We start from the raw sequence: 24650 nt of genomic DNA on the forward strand, positions 1-24650 counted from the left end.
CTCACTGTCTGTCTGGCAAGTGCTCATGCCTCATAGCAAAAATAGCTCAAAAAATAGTAGAGACTGTGGCCTCGCTGTGGTGCTGCAAGTGGGAGAACACTGTGGGGGATGGCTATGGCTGCACGAGAGGCCTGGGTTCAATTCCAGCTATAGCTTGAGCCAGGCCAGGTGCCTGTGTTCCGGCCAACTGGGAGGCTGGGGCAGGGGGATTGAGGCATGGTGAGATACCCTCAGAAGTGCCTTTCATTCTCTCCCTCCCACTCATTAACTCTCTCTCATGAAAGAAGGAGAAGGAGAAAAAGAAGAAGAAAAGGAGGAGGAGGAGGAGGAGGCAAGTATGTTGTTAGCTTTCATAGTGGGAAATACAGAGATGGGTTCCTACAGACGTTGGCACTCCCTGTTAGCGCCGCTTCACAACACAGAGGTTAAGGTCAGTATGGATCTGAACCCAAGTCAAGCTCCAGATCGGCAATGTTAAGCTCTGCTCGTTACTCCCTGAGTACATCTGCTTTGGCAGGGGTGATAGCAGAATCAGCCAGCTGACCCCCCACTTATTAAAGGATGACTTGGGATGGACATGAAACATTTACTGTTTTTAAAGGGCAATGACCACATATACTTTTTTGGCATTTGAATGTTGGAGACTAAGTGGAACTTACACATCCCATTCTCTGAAAGCATATAAAGGAAACAGAGTGGACTCCATGGGGCACTTTACCCAATATTCTTTGAGGATTTGGAAGCAGAATGTATATTTCACAACACACACACATGCACTCACACATGCATGCACACACATATACTTTCTAACACTCATATTTAGATACCTCTCCTTCTCCCACTCTCCTTCTCCCACAATTTTAATCTTTTTTTCTTTCTTTCTTTCTTTTTTTTTTTTTAGAGGTTTTTTGCTATAGGGCGCATGCGCTCTCCAGACAGACAGAGAGAGACAAGGAGACAGAAAGCGAGAAATCAACCCCCAGGGGGGATGGCCACATCACAATCCCTTCTCCGTTCTCCTCTCGGATCTTGGGCATGCATGCACACGTGCCTGGTGTGAATTTTAAGCCACTGGGTCCAGGACATGAACCACAGTCGACTACATGGCAGTCCAGTGACATAGCCATTACACTAACTGCCGGTCCCCCACAATTTTAATCTTCACAGCTCTATCTTCACTCCCTTTCCTGTCCCACCCTCTCACCTATAGTTCACACGCTGTCCTTCATACCCCAGACTAGTTCTCCTCTCTACTCTTCAGTAGTCACTTGGTCAAGCTTACCTTACTTTCCATTCCCTGCGTTTCTTCTTAGGGTATCTCGTAACTCTTTTTACCTTTGTTCCTCCTTTCTTTCTTTCTCTCTCTCTCTCTCTCTCTCTCTCTCTCTCTCTCTCTCTCTCTCTCTCTCTCTCTCTCTCTCTCTCTCTCTCTCTCTCTCTCTCTCTCTCTCTCTCTCTCTCTCTCTCTCTCTCTCTCTCTCTCTCTCTCTCTCTCTCTCTCTCTCTCTCTCTCTCTCTCTCTCTCTCTCTCTCTCTCTCTCTCTCTCTCTCTCTCTCTCTCTCTCTCTCTCTCTCTCTCTCTCTCTCTCTTCCTTTCTTTCTTATTTTTCTTTCTTCTTTTTCTCTTTCTTTTCTTCCTTCCCTTTTCTCTCTTTCCTTCTCTCTCTCCCTCTCTCTCTCTCTCTTTTGGTAGAGGTTTTTGTCTTAGGACATGTGTGCTCATTGGAGAGAGAGAGAGACAGAGACAGAGACAGTGAGACATAAAGTGAGAAATCACCCCTCAGAAGAAAAGGCCATGCTGCAATCCCTTCTCCTCTTGGGATCTTGGGCACACATGCACTCATGCATGCTCAGCATGAGTTTTAAGCCACTCAGTCCGGGACTCAAACCTCAGTCAGCCAAGTGGTAATCCAGCACCATAACTGCTTCACCATCTGCTGGTCCCTCTATGCTCTTTGTTATGTGGAAAGATTCAGCCTTAGATTTCCCCATGTCTCCTCTCCACCTCAGGTACACATTTGTTCTAACAAAGGCAAATACTTGGGTTCTTGTTATAAGTGTGTCATTAAGATTTTGGACTATGTCAATGTGACTTGCTTATGCTTGAAAATGCTTTTCCAGAAAAAGTAAGGATGTAAACCAATAAATAACTCAACAATTTGCTTCAGGAAATTCCTACATATATTACATATTAATAGATTGCTTGCTTGCCTGGGAAAAATCTTATTAACCACAATTTATGTACTAAAGACTGTTGTTGTGCTGTGTCTACCAACTTCTACTACTATATAAACTTTAAATCTCTATTTTAATATATACAATAAAGCTTTTAACATCATACAATAAAGTTTAATTTTTGTATTTTATATATCATATGTGTTATATATAAAAATAAAAGTAAACAAATTTTTCACTGCTAGAGGGGAAGTGTGCTTGCCAGAGAGAGAGAGAGAAAGCAACTCCCAGTGGGGTGTGCTCACGCAGCAATCCTTTCTCCTCTGCTGCTGGGCAAGGGTCTGCACCTCTGAGTTCTCACTTATCACCTCCCACCTTTCTCTCTGTCATGTCCTTCCTGCATCACTGCACCGAGCTCATCCCTCCCTGGTAGCTCTTCTTCTTCTTCTTCTTCTTCTTCTTTTGTTTTTTTGTAGAGAGAGATTTTTCTCTAAGATGTGTACGCCTGCCAGTCAGAAAGAAACAGAGAGACAGAAAGTGAGAAATCACCCTCCCCCGAGGGGAGCAGGATGGCCATGCCCCAATCCCTTCTCTCAGGATCTTGGGCACGTATGCACACGTACCCGCCATGAGTTTTAAGCCACCAGATCCTGGACTTGAACCACCGTGAACTACATGGGAGCCCAGTGATGTGACATCATCTGCTGGTCCCCCATCACTCCCTGGTAATTCTCGATGTTATGCATTCCACAGAATCAGGGCAGGAATTCTCATCTCTGATTTCTCAGAGCCATTCTCAGAGGAATGCAAGGTCCCTGCAAGTCCGTATGGGAAAAGAAGGCAAGAGGGTGAAGGGTAGGGAAGCAAAGGGAGAGAGAGAGAAGACTAAGAAGGGTAGGTGGGCCTGGTACCTCCTAGTGTGTATCAACACAGTATAAATCATCGCATGTTAAGCGTGGAGTCATGACTTTCAGTAGAACCTTCTTGTTTAACCCATAAAACCTGGAAAACTTGCCTGAAGTTCTGAACCATGATCACTCAATGTTTAAAAAGAAAAGTTAACTGGAAAAAAAAATTAGGTAATCTGCTGTCCCTTGAAGAGTTACACTACCAGAAAGAAGAGAGGCCGATATCACTGGAGAGAATAAAAAAATGCTAGCATAAGGTTTTAGTACATTATGTGACAAATAATTAAGTTTTTTTAGAGGATTTTGCCTTAGGGCACATGCGGTTGCCAGAGACAGAGACAGTGAGAGGAAGAGTGAAAACTCACTGCCCGGGGGGATGGCCACAATCGCTTCTTCTCCATTCTCCTCCTGAGGTCTTGGGAACACATGCACACATGCCTGGTGTGATTTTTCAAGTCATCAGATCCAGTACTCAAACCATGATCAGCCATGTGGGAATCCAGCGATGTAACCACTACGCCATCAACTGGTCCCTAAATAAGTAATAATTATTATTTCAAAAAATTATTTTGAAAATAGGGCCAGCAGGTGGCATGGAGATTAAAGTGCTAAATCCCAGATGGTTGACTGTTCGGTTAGAATCCTGACCTGGTGGCTTGGGGACACAGTGGGAGCATGTGTGTTCCTGTGTAGGGTTCTGGGAGGAGAGTGGAGGAGAGGAGATTGCAGTGTGACCAGTTCCCCTAGGGGTTGATTTCTCATTTTCCCTCTCTCTGGCTCTCGCCAATGAGTGTACATGCCCTACAGCAAAAGTAAAATAAAAAGTTAAACAGTTTATCTATTTTTATTTTTCAGGGAGAGTGAAAGACACCTCCAACAGAGTCTTTACGTTGCAATCCCTTCCAGTCTCACGTGGTCCAGGTCATGGACACATATGTGCATGCTTGGTATGTTTAGAGGGTGCTGGCCCTGAGCATGAGACATGTGGGTCCAGCTGAACCCCTGCTGCACCATCACCCAGCCCTGATGAAAAATAACCGAGTGTATTGTGTACCAGGTAACAGCAATGGAAGCGGTTTCACCCTTTTTTCCTTTAAAGTTTATTAATAAGAGAACATTGTGAGGGATCATTATATTGTTAAGTAACTTGCAGACTGTTTGCAACTGCGTGTCAATTTCGGTGGCCATGGTCTGAAACTACAGCAACGTGTGTGAGAATTTACATCCACAGACTGGCTCCATGTCCTCATCCCCTGTACCTCTCACTTCTAACATACGGCATTGTGGGGGCTAATAATGAACTTCATTCATAATGGAGAAATTTCTTAATGACTAATACGTTGCAGTCAGTCTTGCTGATCATTTTGGAGGTTTATAACCCTTGGAAATTACTTGGGAAGTTGCACTGACTTACTATAGATGGAAATGCGCTTCTCTTCCTGCCTGTGCGCACAGAATTTATGCTGCATTTGCAAAACTGAACTGTGGTATGAAGTGCTCTATGATATGTTTTAATTACAAGAGAACAGGCCATTCACTCTTCTCAATCACTTGCTATGGAATTTGTGTAGTGTCAGCAGATGATAACTCTATCTTCTATTTTGTTAGACTGGTAATCTGTGCTCCAATCATACGATCCTCATCAGCATGAGAAAGACTACTAGAATCCATTTTTTTTTCTTTTAAGAATTATCTTATTTAATTTTATTTATTTAAATTTGACCAGAGAGGGACAAAGTGAGAGAGAGAGAAAGTGAGAAAACAAGGCACCAGGTATGGAACTTGAACCACGGTTGGCCATATGGGAGTCCAGCATTCTTAACCACCACGCCATGTGCTGGCCCCAGAATCCATATATTTTATTCTTACATGAATTACTCTGCCAAGAAGAAGTAAAGGACAGAGGAATTAGAAAACGCAAACCAGAAAGCATTAATAAGAAGACATGTGAAGCTCTGTGGAGGGGAACAAGAGGGGCAGGTGGCATGAAACAGCAGAAAATGCAGGAATCGTGCTCAACTGGGAAGTTCCACATGTGAAAGAAATAAGTGAGGGAAGCAGAAGAGGCCACTACTTAAGGGAAATGAGGTGGCGTGTCTTAAAGGGAGTCTGCATGGAACAGGGGGTGAGTTGGCATCATCTCCTGGCTGCCCTGAGTTGAGGTTGATCAATGGGCAGCTGGGGTGTTTGAATTGGTGGAGCGGTGCTTCAGGAGCACCCCAACTCCTTCAACCCCGCGCTGCCCAGTGCTGCTCCTGTGGAACCATAGAGGGAGGCCCACAGGAGCATGGGGCTCCCCTCCAGCAATTAAGCCTGAGCAAATCCCATGCAACGAGCTGAGGTGATTATTGGACTTGTAGATAGAGGCTGGGCAAAAGGAAGATCAAGCCATGATTAGAAGCTGGGGACTATCAGTCCCACTCACATCCTCTGGGAAAATGAGAGGGGTTGGTGCTTTGGTTAAGAATTAATCGTGTCTATGTGATGAAGTCTCCCTAAAAAGTCCATGACCAGTGGGGATTGGAGAGCTTCCAGCTGGTGAACACATCCATGTGCAGGGATGACACATACCCAACTCCACCAGGCCAGAGTGCCTGTGCTCCAGACCTTTCCAGACTACAACCTTTGTATCTCCCCATCTGACTATTCATTTGCATCCTTTCAAATTGCTTTTGTGGAACCAGCAGATGGTGTAGTGGTTATGTTGCTGGACTCCCACATGGTTGACTGCAGTTTGAGCCCTGGATCCAGTGGCTTGAAAATCACACTGGCACGTGCATGCAAGATGGTGGGAGAAAGGAGGGGAAGGGATTGCAATAGGGCCATGCCCTTGGTGGGGGCGGGGGGAAGGGATTTCTCACTTTCCCTCTCATTGTCTCTGTCTCTCTCTGGTGAGTGCATGTGCCCTAAGGCAAAAAAAAAAAAAAACTCTTTAAAAAAATTACCTTTGTAATAAATCGGCATAGTGACTAAATGGTTTTCCTGGATTCTGTGAGCCATACTAGCAAATGGCTCTCTTCAAACCCAGAAGAGAGCTGTGGGAACCTCTGGCTTATAGTCCAATCAGGCAGAAGTGGGTAACCTGGGACCTATGACTACTTGCAAGTGACATCTTTAGTCGAGGAAGGTCTTGCAGGATGAGCTTTTCTTTTTTATTTATTATTATTTCTTTTTAGAGAGGTTTTTGCTATAGAGTGTACACATACACTGGAGAGACAGAGAGAAAGACAGAAAGTGAGAAATCACCCCCCCAGGGGAGTTGGCCACACCGCATTTTGTTCTTCTCCATTCTCCTCTCAGGATTTTGGGCACACATGCACAACACACCCAGCATGAGTTTAAGCTGCCAGGTTTGGGATTTGAACCACAATTGACTACGTGGGAGTGCAGCGACATAACCATTCTGCCATCTGCTGATCTCATAGGATAAGCTCTTAACCTGGGTGTCTTGCACTAACTCATTCTAGTTAGCATCAGAATTGAATAAAATTGTGGGGAACCTGGCTAAGACCCAGAGAATTGGTCAGTGTGCAGAAAAACACAAACATCTGGTCACAGAAAGGTGCTGAGTATAAGTGTTGGTTCTTCCTGTCTTACGTAGTCTGGGGATGGGCCCCAAGTGGTGACTCAAATGTTTCCTCAAATTCAGGAGCCATTTAGGACCAGTTCAGAGGGCCCCAACTTTTACTTTACACTAGAACCACTCAAGGAACTTTAAATAAACACTCTGTTCAGACTCTGTCTTGTACCATTTAAGTCAGACTCTTTAGGAAGGTGTCAGACATGGGCATTTTGAAAAAGCCTCATAGGTGACTTGAATGTGATGCCAAAATGGAGACTCACTGCTGTAGATCCTAATGTGGCTGCAGTAGCTCAGACTTAACATTCTCAGAGAGAAGTGACAAGGAGGTGCATTCCAAACTGTAGATCCTAATGTGGCTGCAGTAGCTCAGACTTAACATTCTCAGAGAGAAGTGACAAGGAGGTGCATTCCAAACTGTAGATCCTAATGTGGCTGCAGTAGCTCAGACTTAACATTCTCAGAGACAACTGACAATGAGGTGCATTTCACAAAGAATGGCACCTGCCTAGTGATAATTTAGGAGAAAATATTTGGCATTTATTACATTTTTATAGGAAGAACATAAAACAGATTGGGTGGGGAATGGGTGAATGTCTACTTCAAAATATCAGGCTGTGGGAACCAGCAGTTAGTGTAATGGCTATGTCGCTGGACTCCCACGTAGTCAACTGTGGTTCGTGTCCCGGACCCGGTGGCTTAAAACTCACACCGGGCGCGTGTGCGTGCGTGCCCAAGATCCCGAGAGGAGAATGGAGAAGAAGGGATTGCGGCGTGACCATCCCCCCTGGGGGGTGAGTTCTCGCTTTCTGTCTCTATGTCTCTCTCTGTCTGTCTGGCGAGCGCACGCGCCCTACAGTGAAAATCTCTAAAAAAATAAATAAATAAATAAAATCAGGCTGTGACCTAGTATGGAGCTTAGCTTTAGATTCAGAATTTTAGTAATTCAAATATATGAATACCTTCATGGAAATGAGAACTGCATATTAATAAGCATTACCCTCCCTGCATCTGCATACAAGGTATTTCTCTGAGGAAGACAGTGTCATTTCTGCAAATTAATTAATTAGTAAATTCGTTTAAATTTAAATGAGAAGACAATAAACCTAAACTTTCTTTAGTATTTTCTTAGCGCCTTGAAATGCTGTTGCCAATCTTAGAAATACATATAGCAAGTATATGGTAATGTTTTCATGAAAATGTGTGCTATTTCAAATAAGATTTGTGTAATGTGGGGAAGGTAATTAGAGGAGAGAGGTCTAGAATGGGCCTCTTAAATGAAACACAGTTTAAAGTAGGATTCGGGCTCTAGATTAGAGAGAAAGATTAGGAACTATATGGAGAACACTACCAGCAGCTAGAGATTTCAAATGGTCTTTATTTTTAATGTTTTATGTTCAAATGGTCTTTATTTAATTCATTAATTATTATTATGATTTATTTTTAGAGAGAGATTTTTTGCTATATGGCATATGTGCTCACCAGAGAGACAGAGAGAGAAAGAAAGCCAGAAACCACTCCCCTGGGGGTAGCTGTGCTGCAATCCTTTCTACTCCCTTCTCCTCTCAGCATTTTGGGCACACACACAAATGTGCCCTGTGTGAGTTTGAAGCTGCTGGATCTGGGACTCAAAGTGTAGTTGACTACGTGGGAGTCCAGTAGTGTAACCATTATGCCATCTGCTGGTCCCAGGTCTTCATTTTTAACCACATTTTTTTAAAGTTTGTGAATAGATTCTTCATTTCATTTAATTTGTAACAGGAGAAAGTCATAATGAACTAATTTGGATCTTAATATTTCATGCTGAGGAACAAGACACTTTCCTGACTCCATAATCCTATCAATGAGCAAACAAATTGATGTTTATTCAATTTGTTAGGGTATTTGGGATCTCACTTGAGCAGCTGGCTGTCTTTGCTTGCCAAAATAATTGTAATGAATGATCTAATTTCATAAGTAAATGAATTTGAAAAAAAAAACCTTGAATTAAATAGATTTGTGACTAAAGGCAGAATGATTAGGTTACTCTTTGTCCTGTTTCATGTACTCTGGAAATGCCATTTTGGGGTTTGGGGCTCCATAAGGAAATATCACTTTATAATAAAACTTTTTTGGCTATCAATCTGCTCCCCAATTTAGAGTACAATACAACAGAATGAATTTGAGGGCCAGAGCTATATGGGTAAGTAAACATGGACTGGATTTTCACTTTCTTTTTTTAAAGGATTGGAAGGTTAGATATGTCTTAGCAATTCAGGCCCCATCTGTATGGCCCTTCTATTTCGGATCATATTCAGCTGTTCCCATAGATCGTGTAAACAGAAAAAAACGAGTGATTGGTCTTTCTGGGACAGCTGTGGTAATAAGATATTCAGCACTGCTTTTGGGGAACTTGGGCCCACTTATAAGAAAAACAGTAAAAAGCATAAAAGAGTTGTTTTGTTGTTGTTGTTGTTTTTTTTTTTTCACTTTTACTTTAGACTATTTCTCTTATTTATTTAATTTTAATTTTCTCTCTTTATGCATAATAGCATGTGTGTATAGGCAGAAATGACAGAGAGAGAGAAGCAGACCTTCGCAAGGTCCCGTTGTACTGTCATTCCCTTCCTCCAGTCCCTCAGCCTGTTGGGTCTGGGGCACTTCCACACATGCACCTCTTGCTTCAGGCAGACTGGTCTGGAGACTCAGACTGATCCCATGTGGGATTCCACTTCTCTGCAGCTGTGACACCAAGCAGGGCTACTTCTCTTATCTCATACCATTATCTGTAATGTTCCTTCCTTCTCTCAATCATTGTTGGTGGTAGAAGGTATTCCTCTTTTTTTTTTTTTCAATTTTGATGAAGTGCTTTTAGTATTTCTTTATTTAAAATGTTTACTACTGGGACCAGAAGTTGGTGTAATGGCTATGTCGCTGGACTACCATGTAATTGACCGTGGTTCAAGTCCCGGACCTAGTTGCTTAAACTCACACCTGGCGCGTATACGTGCATGCCCAGGATCCTGAGAGGAGAATAGAGGAGAAGGGATTGCGGTGTGGCCATCCCCCTGGGGGGTGATTTCTCAATTTCTGTCTCTCTCTGTCTTTCTGGAGAGTGCATGTGCCCTACAGAAAAAACCTCTCAAAAAATTTTTACTATTAATTTCTAGAAAGTAAACTTCAATGTGTTTGCGAGATTTACTTACCTTAAACGGAATAAAAAAATAAGAAAAGAATGGCTAGTTGATCTTTTTAGCACCAGTTATCATAACCATATTTTTATTTTCCTTCAATTTCTTTAAATATTAAAATCACACTTTTCTAGTGCTTGAACTATTCTTAAATTCTGAGATCAAATTATATTTATAGTACTAGATTTTACTAGTGATGTTTTAAGATAAGTTTTTGACTAACTACTTTTTTAATTTTTACTTTTTTTAGTTTTTGCTACAGGGCATGTATGCTTGCCAGAAAGAGAGACAGGGAGACAGAAAGCAAGAAGTCACCCCCCAGGGGAGATAGCCACACCAAAATCCCTTCTCCTCCATTCTCCTCTCGGGATCCTGGGCACGCATGCACACGTACCTGGCGTGAATTTAAGTCACTGGGTCTGGGACTTGAACCATGGTTGACTACATGGAAGATCAGCAACATAGCTATTACACTAACTGCTGGTCCCGTGACTAGCTATTTTTTAAAAGAAGTTTTCTTATTTATATTCCCAAGTGATCTTCAGTTGTTCTGTGTGTGTGTGTGTATGTGTGTGTGCGGTTTTTTTCTTTTGTTTTGTTTTGTTTTCTCCTGAGCTTTATAAAGGTATAGTTGACAAACAAAAATTGTATGCACTTACGATGTACAACACACTATTTCAATGTAGGTAAACATTATGATATGATTAAATTAAAGCAATTAACATAACCTCACCTCACATATTTATCATTATTTTGTGGTAAAAACATTTAAACTCTACCATTTTAGCTATCTTCAAGCATATAATACAGTATTACTAGGTAGAGTCACTATACAGTATAATAGATCTCCAAAACGTATACCTCCCATGTAACTGAAATTTGTACCCTTGGATCAATATCTCCCCATTCCAAGCTGCCTATCACCACCTTCTCCCTCCCCCATTTCCCCTGACCACCACGGTTCTGCTCTCTGCTTCTATAAATTAAACTTTTTTAGGCTTCACATACAGTGAGATCCTGCAATGTTAGTCCTTCTGTGCCTGCCATATTTCACTTAGCACAATGGCCTCCAGGATTACCCGTGCTATTTTTTTCCCTTTTTTGGAGAGTTGGGTTTTTTTTGTTTGTTTGTTTTTTCTATAGGGTGCGTGTGCTCACCAGAAATACAGAGAGAGACAGAGACAGAAAGCGAGAAATCACCCCCCGGGGGGGATGGCCATGCTGCAATCCCTTCTCCTCCAATCTCCTCTTGGGATCTTGGGCAGGCATGCACACACACACGCCGGTGGGAGTTTAAGCCACCAGGTCCAGGACTCAAACTGCAGTCGACTACATGGGAGTCCAGTGACATAGCCATTATGCCAACTGCTGGTCTGTAGGATTATCCATGCTAATGCAAATAATAGGATTTCCTTTTTTTTTTTAATATTGGATAGTATCCTATATTGTGTTTACATGTTACATTTTCTTTACCCATTCACCTGTTGATAGACATTCAGCTCGATTCTGTATCTTGACAGTTATAACTAGTGCTATAATGAATATGGGAGTGCAGATATTTCTTCAACATACTGGTTTCATATGTTTTGCATATGTTCCCAGAAGTGGGATTGCTGCATCATCATATGATAAATCTATTTTAAATTTTTGAGGAACTTTGATATTGTTTTACATAATGGCTGCACCAACTTACATTTGCACCAAGAGTATGCAAGAGTTCCCTTTCTCCATGTCTTTATTAACACATGTTATATTTTGTCTTTTTGATAATAGCCATTCCAATGAGTGTGAGATGATATTTTATTGTAGTTTCAATTTGCACTTCCCTGATGATTGGTGAGCATTTTAAAATGCCTGTTGACTATTTTTATGTCTTCTTTTGAGAATTGTCTATTCATGACTTTTGTCCATTTAAAAATCAGGGTATTTATTTTCTTGTTATTGGGTTGTTTGAGTTCTTTATATATATTGAATATTAACTCCTTATCAGATGTATAGTTTATGAACATATTCACCCTTTCTGTAGGTTGTCTCTTCACTCTGCTGATTGTTTCCTTTGCTGTGCAGAAACCTTTTAGTTTAATCCCATTTGTCCTATTTTTGTTTCTGTTGCCTATGCTTTATAGGTTGTAGTTTTAAAAAGTCATTGCTCAGATTAATGTCCAGGAGTTTTTTCCCCCTATTTCCTTCTAGTGGTTTTACAATTTCAGATTTTATGTTTAAATCTTTAATTAATTTTGAGTTGATTTTTTTTATATGGTGTGAGGTAAGGACCCAGTTTCATTCTTCTGTATGCAGCTATCCAGATTTTCATTTATCGAAGAGACTGTCCTTTCCTTGTGTTTGTTCTTGGTACTTTTGTCAAAGATCAATTGATTGTAAACACATAGATTTATTTCTGGAATCTCTACTTGGTTCCATTGGGATATGTGTTTGTTGTGATGCCTTTTAAAATATGTCTGTTTTATAGCTTTGTAGTACATTTTGGAATAAAGTAATGTGTTGTTTCCAGCTTTATTATTATTCATTTTTTTGCTCAAAACTATTTGGCTATTTATGGTATTTGTATTATATAAATAGAAATTTTATAAATATTTTTTCTATTTCTGTGAAACAATGTCATTAGAATGTTGATAGGGGTTGTATTAAATTTGTAGATAGCATTGGGTCATATGAACATTTTAACGATGTTAATCTTCTAGTCCATAAACATGGAGTATGTTTCCATTTATTTGTGCCTTCTCTAGTTTCTTTCATCAATGTTGTATAGTTTTCAGCAGCAGATCTTTCACCTTCTTGGTCACATTTATTCTTAAGTTATTTTATTTTTCAATGCTAATATAAATGGAACTTTTTAAAAATTATTTTTTGGAGAGTTTGTTAGTATACAGAAATGCTACTGATTTTAGTATGTTGATTGTATCCTGCACTTTTACAGAATTTGTGTATTAGACCCAATAGATTTTTTGGTGGTGTCTTTAGGGTTTTTATATAAGATCACGCCATCTGTAAACAGACCATTCAACTTTTCTTTACCAACTTTTATGATTTTTATTTTTCTTTCTTTCTTAATTGCTCCTGCTAGGATTTCAGTAGTTTCAGTATGTTGAACTGAAGTGGTGTGAGTGGGAATCCTTGTCTCGTTCCTAATTTTGGATGAAATGCTTTAGCTTTTCCCTGTTGAGTATGATGTAAGCTGTGGGATTGTCATATGCACGATTTTCATTATGTTGAGGTACTGTCTTTCTATTCATAATTGTTGAGAGTTTTTATGTTGAATTTTGTCAAATGATTTTTTTGTATCTACTGAGATGAGTGTAATATTTTTACCCTCAATTCTATTAATATGGCATACCATTGTGTTTTGATTTCCATATGTTGAATTATCCTTGCATCTCAGAAATAAATCCCACTTGATCATGCAGTATGACCTTTTTCATGTGCTATTGTATTTAGTTTGCTAGTAGTTTGTTGGGGATTTTTGTATCTATGATCATCAGTGATAATAGTCTATAATTATTTATTTATTTTTCTAGTGGTGGTGTTCTTGCCTGGCTTTGGTATCAGGGTAATACTGGTCTATAAAAGGAGTTTAGAAGTATTCATTCCGTTTCAATTTTTTTTGGAAGAGTTTGAGAAGAATTTAAACGAATCGTTCTTTAAATTTTTAGTAAAATTCAGCAATGAAGCCACTGGGTTCTAGGTTTTTCATTTCTGATTCTATCTACCAACTCAATATTGGTTGCTCAGATTTTATATTTCTTTTCTTTTTTTTCTTTTAGAATTATTTTATTTAACTTTATTTATCTATTATTTTAATTTGACCAGAGGGGGACAGAGCGAGAGAGAGAGAGAGAGAGAGAGAGAGAGAGAGAGAGAGAGAGAGAGAGCAAGCCGCCAGGTCTAGGACTCAAACCTCACCAGCCATATGGGATTCCAGCATCCTTAACCACCATGCCACTTGCTGGCCCCCAGATTTTCTATTTCTTCATAATTCAATCTTCGCAGGTTGTATGTGTCTAGGAATTTATTTTGTCTAGGCTATCCAACTTATTGTATACAATTATTCATAACAGTCTCTTATGATCCTTTTATATCTGTGGTATCAGTTGTAATATCTCTTCTTTATAATTTTATTTGTTGACTTCAGTTTTTTTCTTAGTTTAGCTAAAGGTTTTTCAATATTGGATATCTTCTAAAAAATACTTACTTCGATTAATATCATCTATAGTTTTTCTAGTTTCTGTTTCTGCTTGTTATTTTTTTCTTCCTTTGGCTAGTGTCTGGTTCCATTGTCTTTATTTCTAATTCCTTGAGGTGTTCCTTGGACACTGTGGCTTGAAAATCACAAGTAAATAGACAAATAAATAAATAAAAGGTTAAAAGAAGAAGAAGAACATTGAAGTAAAACATTCCAAAATCCATTTATCTGGACTTACCTATCCGTTGCTTGCACTCCAAATGTTCTCCGGGAAATCAGTTCAGAAGACGTTTCCTCACACCCATAGTGTTATGTAGCAGGTTTACTTTTCAGAATGCCCCCCCGGGTCCTATTTCACACATCCAGGCTTACTCACGGGATTGGTCGTAGTATGCCACAACCAGAATGACAGCCTCATACCCACGAGGAAAGTCATTCTAGGTTCTGCTGAGCGGGGCCGACTCTCACCTCCCCACACCCCAGTTCCCATGCTGCTTCGTGGAGTCTCAGCACAGCAGTGGCGTTTTAGGTCCCTGTGGCATCAGAGGGAACCCTGACCAGTCAAGAGAGGGTCCTGGTGACCCCAGTGGCAGTAGGGAATGATATGGGATGCCCCAGAAATATCAGAAGAGTCCGAGAGTCCCACTGCTCCCAGCAGTGGAAGAAAATGTAAAGGAGTACTGGAAAGGGCAACTCTTTCTTTCTTTCTTTCTTTCTTTCTTTCTTTCTTTCTTTCTTTCTTTCTTTCTTTCTTTTTTTTTGAGAGATTTTTTTGCTATAGGGCGCACACGTTCACCAGAAAGACAGAGAGAGACAGAGAGACAGAAAGCAAGAAATCACCCTCTGGGGGGATGGCCACGCCACAATCCCTTCTCCTCCATTCTCTTCTCGGGATCTTGGGCACACATGCACATGCACGCACCCGGCGTGAGTTTAAGCCACCAGGTTCAGGACTTGAACCACGGTCAACTACATAAGAGTCCTAAATAGCCATTACATCAACTGCTGGTCCCGGGAAAGGGCAATTCTAAGACAAAGGGGCGAGCACATCTTGCCAGTACCATATTGTTGCCGACCCTAGCAGGCACCGTCCTCACTAGTGGAGTGCCGCTCGCCTAGGATTGCATGACTCTGGAGTCTCACAATGTGGAGGCCCTGTTTTCAGTAAGAAATTGGAGTTCAACTCCTGAATGAGAGACCCATGTCCAGATAAGAGAGCTTTATAGTCAGGGATTTCTAAGTCAGAAACTGCATTGCGAATTTCTATATTTCACTGGAAACCTCTCCACATTAAAAAGAAATTTAAACTTTATTTATTCCTTTCTTCCATGAGAGAGCAAGACAGAGAGGAAGAGGGAGGCCGTCACCCCAACAGGGCCCTCAGGCCATAACCCACGCCCAGCCCCAGCCGGTCTGGATCATGGCGGAGGCACTCCTACCTGGTGGACAGAGGGAGGCCTTGGATGCGAATCTGGGGCCTTCCCACGTGAGCTCAGTATCACAGAGCCACACTTGACTTTTGTCAGATGATTTTATTGCAGCTATTGAGATAAACAGGTTTTTATCCTCAATTCTGGCGCATTACCACTGCACCACTGTCTGGCCCTAAAACATATTTTAAAAACCTCTAATATATTATGTGGCTTCCTGGTTTTTCATAGGTTAAATTGTGTGACTCACACTGGATTTTGGATCCATCACTCTATCGCATCCAGGGAGGCTGGTGAACACTGATGAAGGGCAAGGTTGGGGGAATGATGGCAAGTTCACTTATAGACACAGTGAGTTGATGTACCCTGAGAATAGCCACATGGAAAGATCCAGTAAGCTGGGAGCTCAGTGAGAGCCCAGAGCTGACAGAGTGAGCCAGCAAAGCAGCACACAGGAGAAGATCCTCGATAAAAAGCAGCATTACTGGTCAGGTAGAGGCGAAGTGCCAGTGAGAGTTCATGGTCTGGAAGATCGGAGTATGTCTTTAACCTGGTTTACAAAGCCCCTAAATGAACCTGTGCCTGGCTGCTTAATTCTGTTCAATGACAATCATTAGAAACAAGGAATAGGGCCGTGAGGGTTAAGGTGCTGGACTCCCACGAGGCTGACCATAGTTTGTGTCCTGGGCTTGGTAGCTTGTTTTCTCACGTTTCCCCTCTCTATCTGTCTCTCTCTGGTAAGTACACATGACCTATAGCAAATTAAAATAGTAATAATAGTGGGACCAGCAGTTGGTGTAATCGCTATGTTGCTGGACTCCCATGTAGTCGACCTTGGTTTGAGTGCTGGACCTGGTGGCTTAAACTCACGCTGGGTACATGTGCGTGTGTGCCCAAGATCATGAGAGGAGAATGGCGGAGAAGGAATTGCAGCGTGGCCATAACCCCTGGGGGGTGATTTCTCGCTTTCTGTCTTTCTTTCTGACGAGCGCATGCACCCTATAGCAAAAAACTCTAAAAAAAAAAAAGTAATAATACTAAATAAAATAAAATAAATAATTCTTAAAAAAATAAACATAATGACTATAAAACAGGTTGTGACTTTCTCTTTAAACCATTACAAAAATATATCCTTATGTAATATTATGTAAAACATTTGACGTCAATTAAAACAAGATTAAAATAAACTCTTTGGAGAGTTTTCAGAAGAGACTTGCAAGAGTTATGAATATTTGGCGACTGGCAGGTGGCACAGTGGTTAAAGTGCTGGACTCCCACATGGTTCAAGTTCCAGACCTGGCAGATTGCTTTCTCACTTTCCCTTTCTTTCTCTCTGGTCAAATTAATAATAATAATAATAATGATAAATAAAGTAAATATTTTAAAAGTTATTAATATTTGCATTAACTTAGTAGTTTTTATTGCAAAACAATAAACTTATTTTAGCCAATTTTATATTCTTTTAGTTAACCCTTTTAATATTGTTAAACTTTTTATATTTTTAGAATTGTTAAATGTCTATTTTTTTTTTTTTTAGAAAGATTTTTGCTATAAGGCATATGTGCTTGCTGGAGAGACAGAGAGACAAAAAGTGAGAAATCACTCCCCAAGGGGATGGCCAAGACAAAATCCCTTCTCCTCCATTCTCCTCTTGGGATTTTGGGTACACATGCCTGGTGTTAAGTTTTAAGCTGCTGGGTCTGGGTCTTGAGCCTCAGTCGACCACATGGTGTTCAGAGACATAACCATTATGCCATCTGCTGGCCCCTATCATAATTTCCTAATCAGCAAAACCAATACATCTTTATGGCTTTTTAAAAATTCACAATAGATGTATGTGCATGAGAGAGAGAGAGAGAGAAAGAGAGCGAGCGAGCCTTCCACAGGGCTGTATCATGCAGTGACCCTGTTCCTCCAGTCCTGCAGCCTGCCTGGATGCATGTACTCAATGTGCTTTCAGGGCAGCCAGACTGGGGACTTCAACTGTGGCTGACATGGTTTCCACCTAAGCAGTCTGAAATGCTACTGACTATACTGTGGAGCCTGGGCCTTATTATTATTATTATTAAAGAAGTGGTTAGACACAAATATGAAAAAACAGGGCTGGCAGGTGGTGTGGTGGTTAAGGTGCTGGACTCCCACATGATTAACCACGGTTAGAGTACGGGACCTGGAAGCTTGAAGCTCATGCCAGGCACATGTGTGTGCATGCCCAAAATCCCAAGGAGAGAATGAAGGAGAAGGAATTGTGGTGTGGCCATCTCCCTTGGGGCATGATTTTTCACTTTCTGTCTGTCTCTGTCTGTCTGGTGAGCGCACAGATCCTATAGAAAAATGTCTCAAACAGACCCCAAACTATATAAAAAAAAAAAAAAAAAAAAGCCATTACACCAACTGCTGGTCCCCCACAACTTTATTTTCTAGTTTATATTGTTGACCAAAATGGAATAATAAAGAAGTATCCGTATTTCACAAGCGCTTAAAGATTCACTCCGTTCTGTTTTAATATGTGTGCTTCTGTTTTTAGGAAAGAGATTTCGGTAGAGCCGCGGTTCATCGAAGCTCTGATTCTTCCCATTGTAAGAGCCGCCGACTGTCAGTTCAGGACAGAAACCACCTTGCAGATGAAATGACCTCAGGCGGCCCGAGCGAAACCGGCCATTTCAGGCCTGGCTCCCAGACTGCAAGGAGCCGGCCGAGCAAAGCCCATCCAAGCGCTTCGCAAAGCAGCCTCTAAGAGGGCAGAGCAGTCACGAGCCCTGAGGCTGCTAAGGAGGCCTTGGTCTCCCGTGTCGTTGGGCAGAGGGAAGTAGTGGCTGTGAAAGGGACAACGGAAGTCCGGAATTTCCACCAAACCGCAGGCCATGAGAATCCACGCAGCTGCTTCCTGGCCAACATAGCCTGAAAGGTGAGCATCCTTTGTTGGGGTTTCCCCTGTGCTCTTCCCTTTTGGCTTGGTTTGCATACATTTCCGTCTTCAGTGCTTTGTAGAGGCTGGATTTAGAGTTTTCCCTAAAATCCCTAGACTGTGTAAGATACTAACACGCAGCACAGTTCTTCCAAATCAGATGTGCCATGTGAGCCACAAGGAAGTGAGCGAGGCTGTGAGTTCCCAAATGGCTCTGGGCCAGGTTCTCTAGAACCAAGGGGCCCTGTTCTCCCTGAGCACTGACGCTTTCTGCTCCATGAGCCTCAGCTAAAATTTGTTTGACACGGCCACACAGGACATTACAAAAAGATTAGGAGGGGCCAGCAGGTGGTGATGGTAAGGGGCTGGACTCTGACATGGCCAACTGGGTTCAAGTCCCAGACCTGGTGGCTTGAAAATGACACAGGTGGAGTGTGCACATGTGCCTCACATACCGAGAGGAGAAGGAGTGAAAGGTATTGCTCTGTGGCCATCCCCCTGGAGGGGTGATTCCTGACTTTCCCTCTCTACTTCTGTCTGTTTCTTTCTGGCAAACACAAAGAAAAGAAAAGAAAAAAGAGAGAAGGAAAGGAAAAAAGAAAAGAAAAAATAAAATAAGAGAGAAGAAAAAGAATCATAAAACTCTCACCACCCCAAAGTCTCGCCTGACATTTCTTCGTTTCTTCCCCCCGCCCCGCCTGCCTCAATTCTTAACCTTGGTTGCCTTAGTTTTTAACCTTTATCATGTCTTATGTGGTGTGTGTTCTCATGGTAAAACTTACCTTCCAAGCTCCTTATTCGACCTTTTTTTCTATTAGGCTTTGAATGTTTAATAATCTTGTTTTAAAATATCATCTACACGATCTATCGGAGTTATGTATTAAATTCCTTAGTGTAGGGATTTCTCCCCCTCTGCTCTTCACTTGGCTGCGGGAGTGGCCGTGTGAGATCCACTCATCTTAAACTCCATGCCACCTGCTGGCCCAATTCTTTTTCTTTATTCAAGCTTTCTCTAAAGTTGGTTTACAATGTTCTAACTAACTGTTTAAAAATGAAAACTTTAGGGGCCGGCAGGTGACCTCGTGCTTACATCACTGGACACCCACAGGGCCGCCGACTGTGGTTCAAGTCCTGGACCTGGTGGCTTGAAACTCAGACCAGGTGTGCGTGCGCGCCCAAGATCTCAGGAGGAGAATGGAGGAGAAGGGATTGTGGTGTGGCCATACCCCGGGGGAATGATTTTTCACTTTCCTCCTCTCTCTCTCTCTCTGATGAGTGCACGGGCCCTAAGGCAAAAACCTCTATAAAACCCAAAGCTTTAAGAGAGATGTGTGTGTGCACATGTGAGCACACTCACACAAAACTAAAGGACACAGAGTACAAGCCCTCCCGGCACTCACACAAAACTAAAGGACACAGAGTACAAGCCCTCCCGGCCGCTCCTCTGGCCTCCGACTGAAATCAGAGTGCTCCTCCCCCTCCCCCGAGCTGACACCAGTAATGGCCTCTCCCTGCTTCAGTTCCTGGGAAAACAGGGTAAAGGAAGATGCTGTTGCAAATCGTTGCTCAGCTAAGCAAATGAGCACAGGCTTTGCAAATATGTTTATTATTTTATTTTATTTTATTTTATTTTTATTTTGCTTGAGGAGAGACGTCTCTCCATCCCAGGCCGCAGGGAGTCCCTGATCATCTCCGCGCTTCTTTGTCTCTCTTCTCATTGTCTGAACCACGGCGCAGTCGGCCCTGAAGTGAGGGGCCTGGGACCGTGTTTCGGCTTCATCCTCCTGGTTTTCTTCCTGTCAGATACGGCCCAGTCTTCTCCCGGGTGCCCTCACTCCGTGTGTTATATAGGGGAGGAAGTAGCCGGTCCCGAGGCCCCTAGTATTTGTCTAGATGCGTCCACCGCCTTTCCCCCTCTGAAAATGCGGCCTGGAGCAGCGAGTTGCCAGAAAAGGTGTATCTTCTTGCCCTCCCTCTTTTCTCCTTCCCACTTTCTCTGGGAGTGAAAAATACTGGCTTTGACCTTCCCACGTGGCAGGGGCCTCTCCTGCAGAGTAGCCTTGGTCCCCTGTCCCTGGCTCGATGGCGAAGTAAGCAAGGTCTGAGCGAGTCCGCTCTGGAGCTCAGAGAGCGCAGAAAGCCATTGCTCTCCTCCAAACCCGTTACCTTAGTAACACCTTGCCAGGGGCCCAAGGAGCTACTGTGGTTACCCCAAATTATGAGGATCCAAAAGGAAGCGATGAGATGGAGCTGAGTTCTCCAATAAGCAGTGTCCTTCCTGGCACTGGCTTCTTCCGGGTGGGGCTGGGGAGTCATAGCATGTTCTTGGCTGTTCAGGTCTGTCTCAGGGGATTCTGTCTCATCCCACGTGGAAGTCAAGGCTAGCCCTTGGTGGCTTCCAAAGCGCCATCTTCCCAGATACGTGGAGTGTTGTGATAGGGTCAGTAGGTGGTGGTTTTTGTTTTAATTTATTAATATTATTTTAATTTTGCTATAGGGCATAGGTGAGAGAGAGAGAGAGAGAGAGAGCACCCACCAGCGCCAGGAAGTGAGAAAGCAAGCAGCAGCAGGTCTGGAACTCGAACAGCAGTCGACCCTGTGGGAGTCCAGCGCCTTCACCATCACGCCCGCCACCTGCTGGCCCCAAGGCTTGTTGTTCCCTGACTGGTGGAGACTGTGAATGTAAGGCAACCTCTGGACGGTCTGGAATTGTTTGACATTTCTCATGTGAGCTAATCTTAAAAAGTAAGACAAAACTGCATATTTTCATCAGTTCTTCCTTGTAAATAGGTCTGGTTCTATCTTAGTTTAGGTAGACCAAGGTTTTTCAAACAGCACCATTAGCATTTCAGATTGGACATGTTTTGTTGTAGAGGCTGTGGGTCGTAAGCTCTTGGATTGCATCTCTGGCTTCTACCCACTAGGTACCAATATTACTTGCCGATATTACTCCCAGTTGAGACGATCGAAAATGTTTCTAGACATTACCAATATCTCTTGGCGGGCGAATGGCTCCTCTTAGGAAACACTAGATTAGACTGAGGCCTTACTTTGACATTGTATGCTTTGCGTGCTTTTTAAAAATATGGAACTATCTTGGGAACCAGCAGTTAGCGTAATGCTATGTCGCTGGACTACCACGTAGAACCGCAGTTCGCATCCCGGACCCAGTGGCTTAAAACTCACGCCGGGTGCATGTGCATGCATGCCCAAGATCCCGAGAGGAGAATGGAGGAGAAAGGATTGCCGCGTGACCATCCCCCCTGGGGGGTGATTTCTCGCTTTCTGTCTCTATGTCTCTCTCTGTCTGTCTGGTGAGCGCACACACCCTATAGCGATATATACATATATTTTTTAAGAGAGATTTTTGCTATATGGTATATGCACTTGCCAGAGAGACAGAGAGAGACAGAGAGACAGAAAGCAAGAAATCACCCCTGGGGGATGGCCATGCCACAATCCCTTCTCCTCCACTCTCCTCTTGGGATTTTGGTCACACAGGCACATGCAGCTGAGTGCGTTTTAAGCCTTCGGGTCCAGGACTCAAACCACAGTCAACTACATGCTAGTCCAGTGATGTAACCATTACGCCATCTGCTGATCCCAATCATAAAGTATTTTGTCAAGAAGTAACACTTTTTTAAAAAATATTTATTTATTTATTTATTTATTATCATTATTATTCTTTATTTTGGCCACACAGAGAGAGAGAGAGACAGAGAAAGTAGGAAAGTGAGAAAACAAGCCACCAGGTCCAGGACTTAAAACATGGTCGGCCATGTGGGAGTCCAGCACCCTAACTACCACACCACCTGCTGGCCCCAAGAAGTAACAAGTGTTAATATCTCTTGTGCATGGTTTTTTTCCCCCCCTGTCCACACCAATATAAATATCTAAATTACTTTTTAATATAAAAAATGACATTCTCCATTGCACTTTGGAGAATGTCTGTTTTTATATTTAATAATGTATTGTAGGTGTCCTTCTATGTCAATAAATACAGCTCATAGTTACAATTTCAAATGCTCAGTATTTTTCACTCTTGAATGTTGTGACTTTATCGATTATGTTTTTTAACCTAGTCATTTATTGATTTATTTAGGGGTATATTTTACAAGCAAAAAAAAAAAAGGCACAAAACATAAGCAGACAGCTTAGTAAGTTTTCACAAATTTATATACCCACACTATCATCATCCAAACCAAGATACGGACACTTGCATCACCCAGAGGGTTCCCTTGTACCTCTTCCTACATTGCATTCCACATTGTGGTTATCAAAGAGGCACCTGCTCTTTTGACTTCTTGATCTTTGTACGGATAGGAGTATAAAGCATGTTTACTTTTGTTTCTTTTCCTTATCAAAATGTTTCCAGGGGGCCAGCAGATGACATAATGGTTAAGGTGCTGAACTCCCACACAGTCTACCACAGTTTGAGTCCCAGACGTGGTGGCTTGAAACTCATGCTGGGCGTGTGTGTGTGTGTGTGTGTGGGGGGGGTTGGTGTGTGGGTGTGCATGTGCCTAACACCCTGAGAGAAGAATAGAGAAGAAATTGCAGTGTGGCCTCCCTCCTGGGGGATAATTTCTCATTCTCTTTCTATCTGTCTATCTCTGGCAATTACATGCACCCTGTAGCAAAAATCTCTCTTAAAAAAAAATGTTTTCTGGGACCAACAGATGGTGTAATGGCTATGTTGCTGGACTCGCATGTAGTCAACTGTGGTTCGAGTCCTGGACCCAGTGTCTTAAAGTTAGATCAGGTGTGTGTGTGTGTGTGTGTGTGTGTGCACAAACTCTTGAGAGAATGGAGGAGAAGGGAACTGTGGTGTGACCATCCCTCTGGGGGGTAATTCCTCACTTTCTGTCTCTCTGGCAAGTGAACACACCCTATATAAAAAAATCTCTCTCTAAAAAAATTTTTTTTCAGATTTTTGTATGTGTTTGCAGATATTGTTTGTTGTTTCTTATTGCCAAATAGTATTCTTTTGTTTATTTTTTAAAAACAACTTTATTGAGGTATAATTGATTATTAAACAATATTCTTTGTATGTAAATATTAAAACACATTTTTCCTGAAAGAAATTTTTGCTATAGGGCATTTGTGCTCCAGCAGAGAGACAGAGAGAGGGGAAAATGGGAAATTACCCCTCAGAGGGAATGACCATGCCACAATCCCTTCTCCTCCATTGTCCTCTTGAGATTTGGGGCATGCATGCACATGCACCTGGAGTGAGTTTAAAGCTGCTGGATCCAAGACTCAGACCACGGTTGGCCGTGTGGGAGTCCAGTTCCGTAACCACTATGCCAACTGCTAGCCCCAATATAAAATTTTAAAAAATTCATTCAATGTTGGACATTTGGATTGTTCCTTTTTTCGTTGTTTTAAATAGATATTATTGTGAACATTTCCGTAGGAGCTTTGTGTGTGTGAATGTGCACATGTTCTTACATTTCTCTTGATTGTATATCTGGAAGCCTATTTTCTGGTTGTAAGGCACTTGTATATTGAGCTTTATTAGAACCTGACCTCTAATTTTTCAAAGGCATTGCACCATCTTACAGTCCATATCATTTAGTGTTTTTGGTATATTAGATTTTAGACATTCTAGTGGTTGTGACTTCATTATGGATTTAATTTACATCTCATTGGTGACTCAGTGCTGAACAACTTTCAATGTAACTATTAGCTTTTTGCATCTTTTCCCTTTTAAGATCATAATGACCTTCAAAAGATTCTGATCCATAAGGATCTATGGATATGAAAGGCAGAATAGACAGACGGCTAACAAGGGTAAGCTACTTTAATAAAGTCATTATCCAGTGCCCAGTTTCAAGTCTCAGGCCAGTTAAGATCCCCAGAACCATTGTTTGAAAGTTTTGTTAGTTTTCCTGGAGGAAGACCCTATGACACCATAACACGAAATCATAGTGGATATTCTCCCAGCCTTCCCCAAATAGACTTATGAGCTTACTTGGTATAATGCAGAAGGGAAAATGTTCACAGTTTTGAGGTTTGTTTTGTTTTTGTTTTTGCTTTTTGGACCCAGAGTTCAAGCTGATGTGAAGATTCGGGACCCCAAAATGTCATTATTGCTCTCCTGGCGGAGGTCAGGTAATAAAGATTCCTGTCACTGCCTGGTCTCATAGGAGATCCATTGTGTCCAAGAGGTCACCCAGTGTTAATTCCCCTAGTTTCTGAACATGTACTTGGAGTGGATACATATGCAGCTACTAAAGCCCTCACATGGATTTGCTTGACCCATGGAGCAAAAGCAG

At 42.1% G+C, this 24650-nt stretch overlaps 1 long non-coding RNA gene across 1 annotated transcript in view; it reads right to left on the reverse strand.

Annotated features, from left to right (window-relative positions):
- Positions 1–2645: 2645 nt before the first annotated feature.
- LOC102469294 (uncharacterized) overlaps positions 2646–24650 on the reverse strand; it is a 48460-nt gene continuing 26455 nt past the window's right edge. Inside the window, exons 3-4 of the long non-coding RNA XR_334824.2 lie at positions 14044–14170; positions 2646–2680 (exon numbers count right to left, since the gene is read on the reverse strand). This is a non-coding gene — a long non-coding RNA (uncharacterized LOC102469294). The remainder of the gene's footprint in view (positions 2681–14043; positions 14171–24650) is intronic.

This window comes from Tupaia chinensis, unplaced genomic scaffold (genome assembly GCF_000334495.1).
Source record: "Tupaia chinensis unplaced genomic scaffold, TupChi_1.0 Scaffold000290_1, whole genome shotgun sequence".
In the NCBI taxonomy this organism is placed as follows: domain Eukaryota; kingdom Metazoa; phylum Chordata; class Mammalia; order Scandentia; family Tupaiidae; genus Tupaia; species Tupaia belangeri.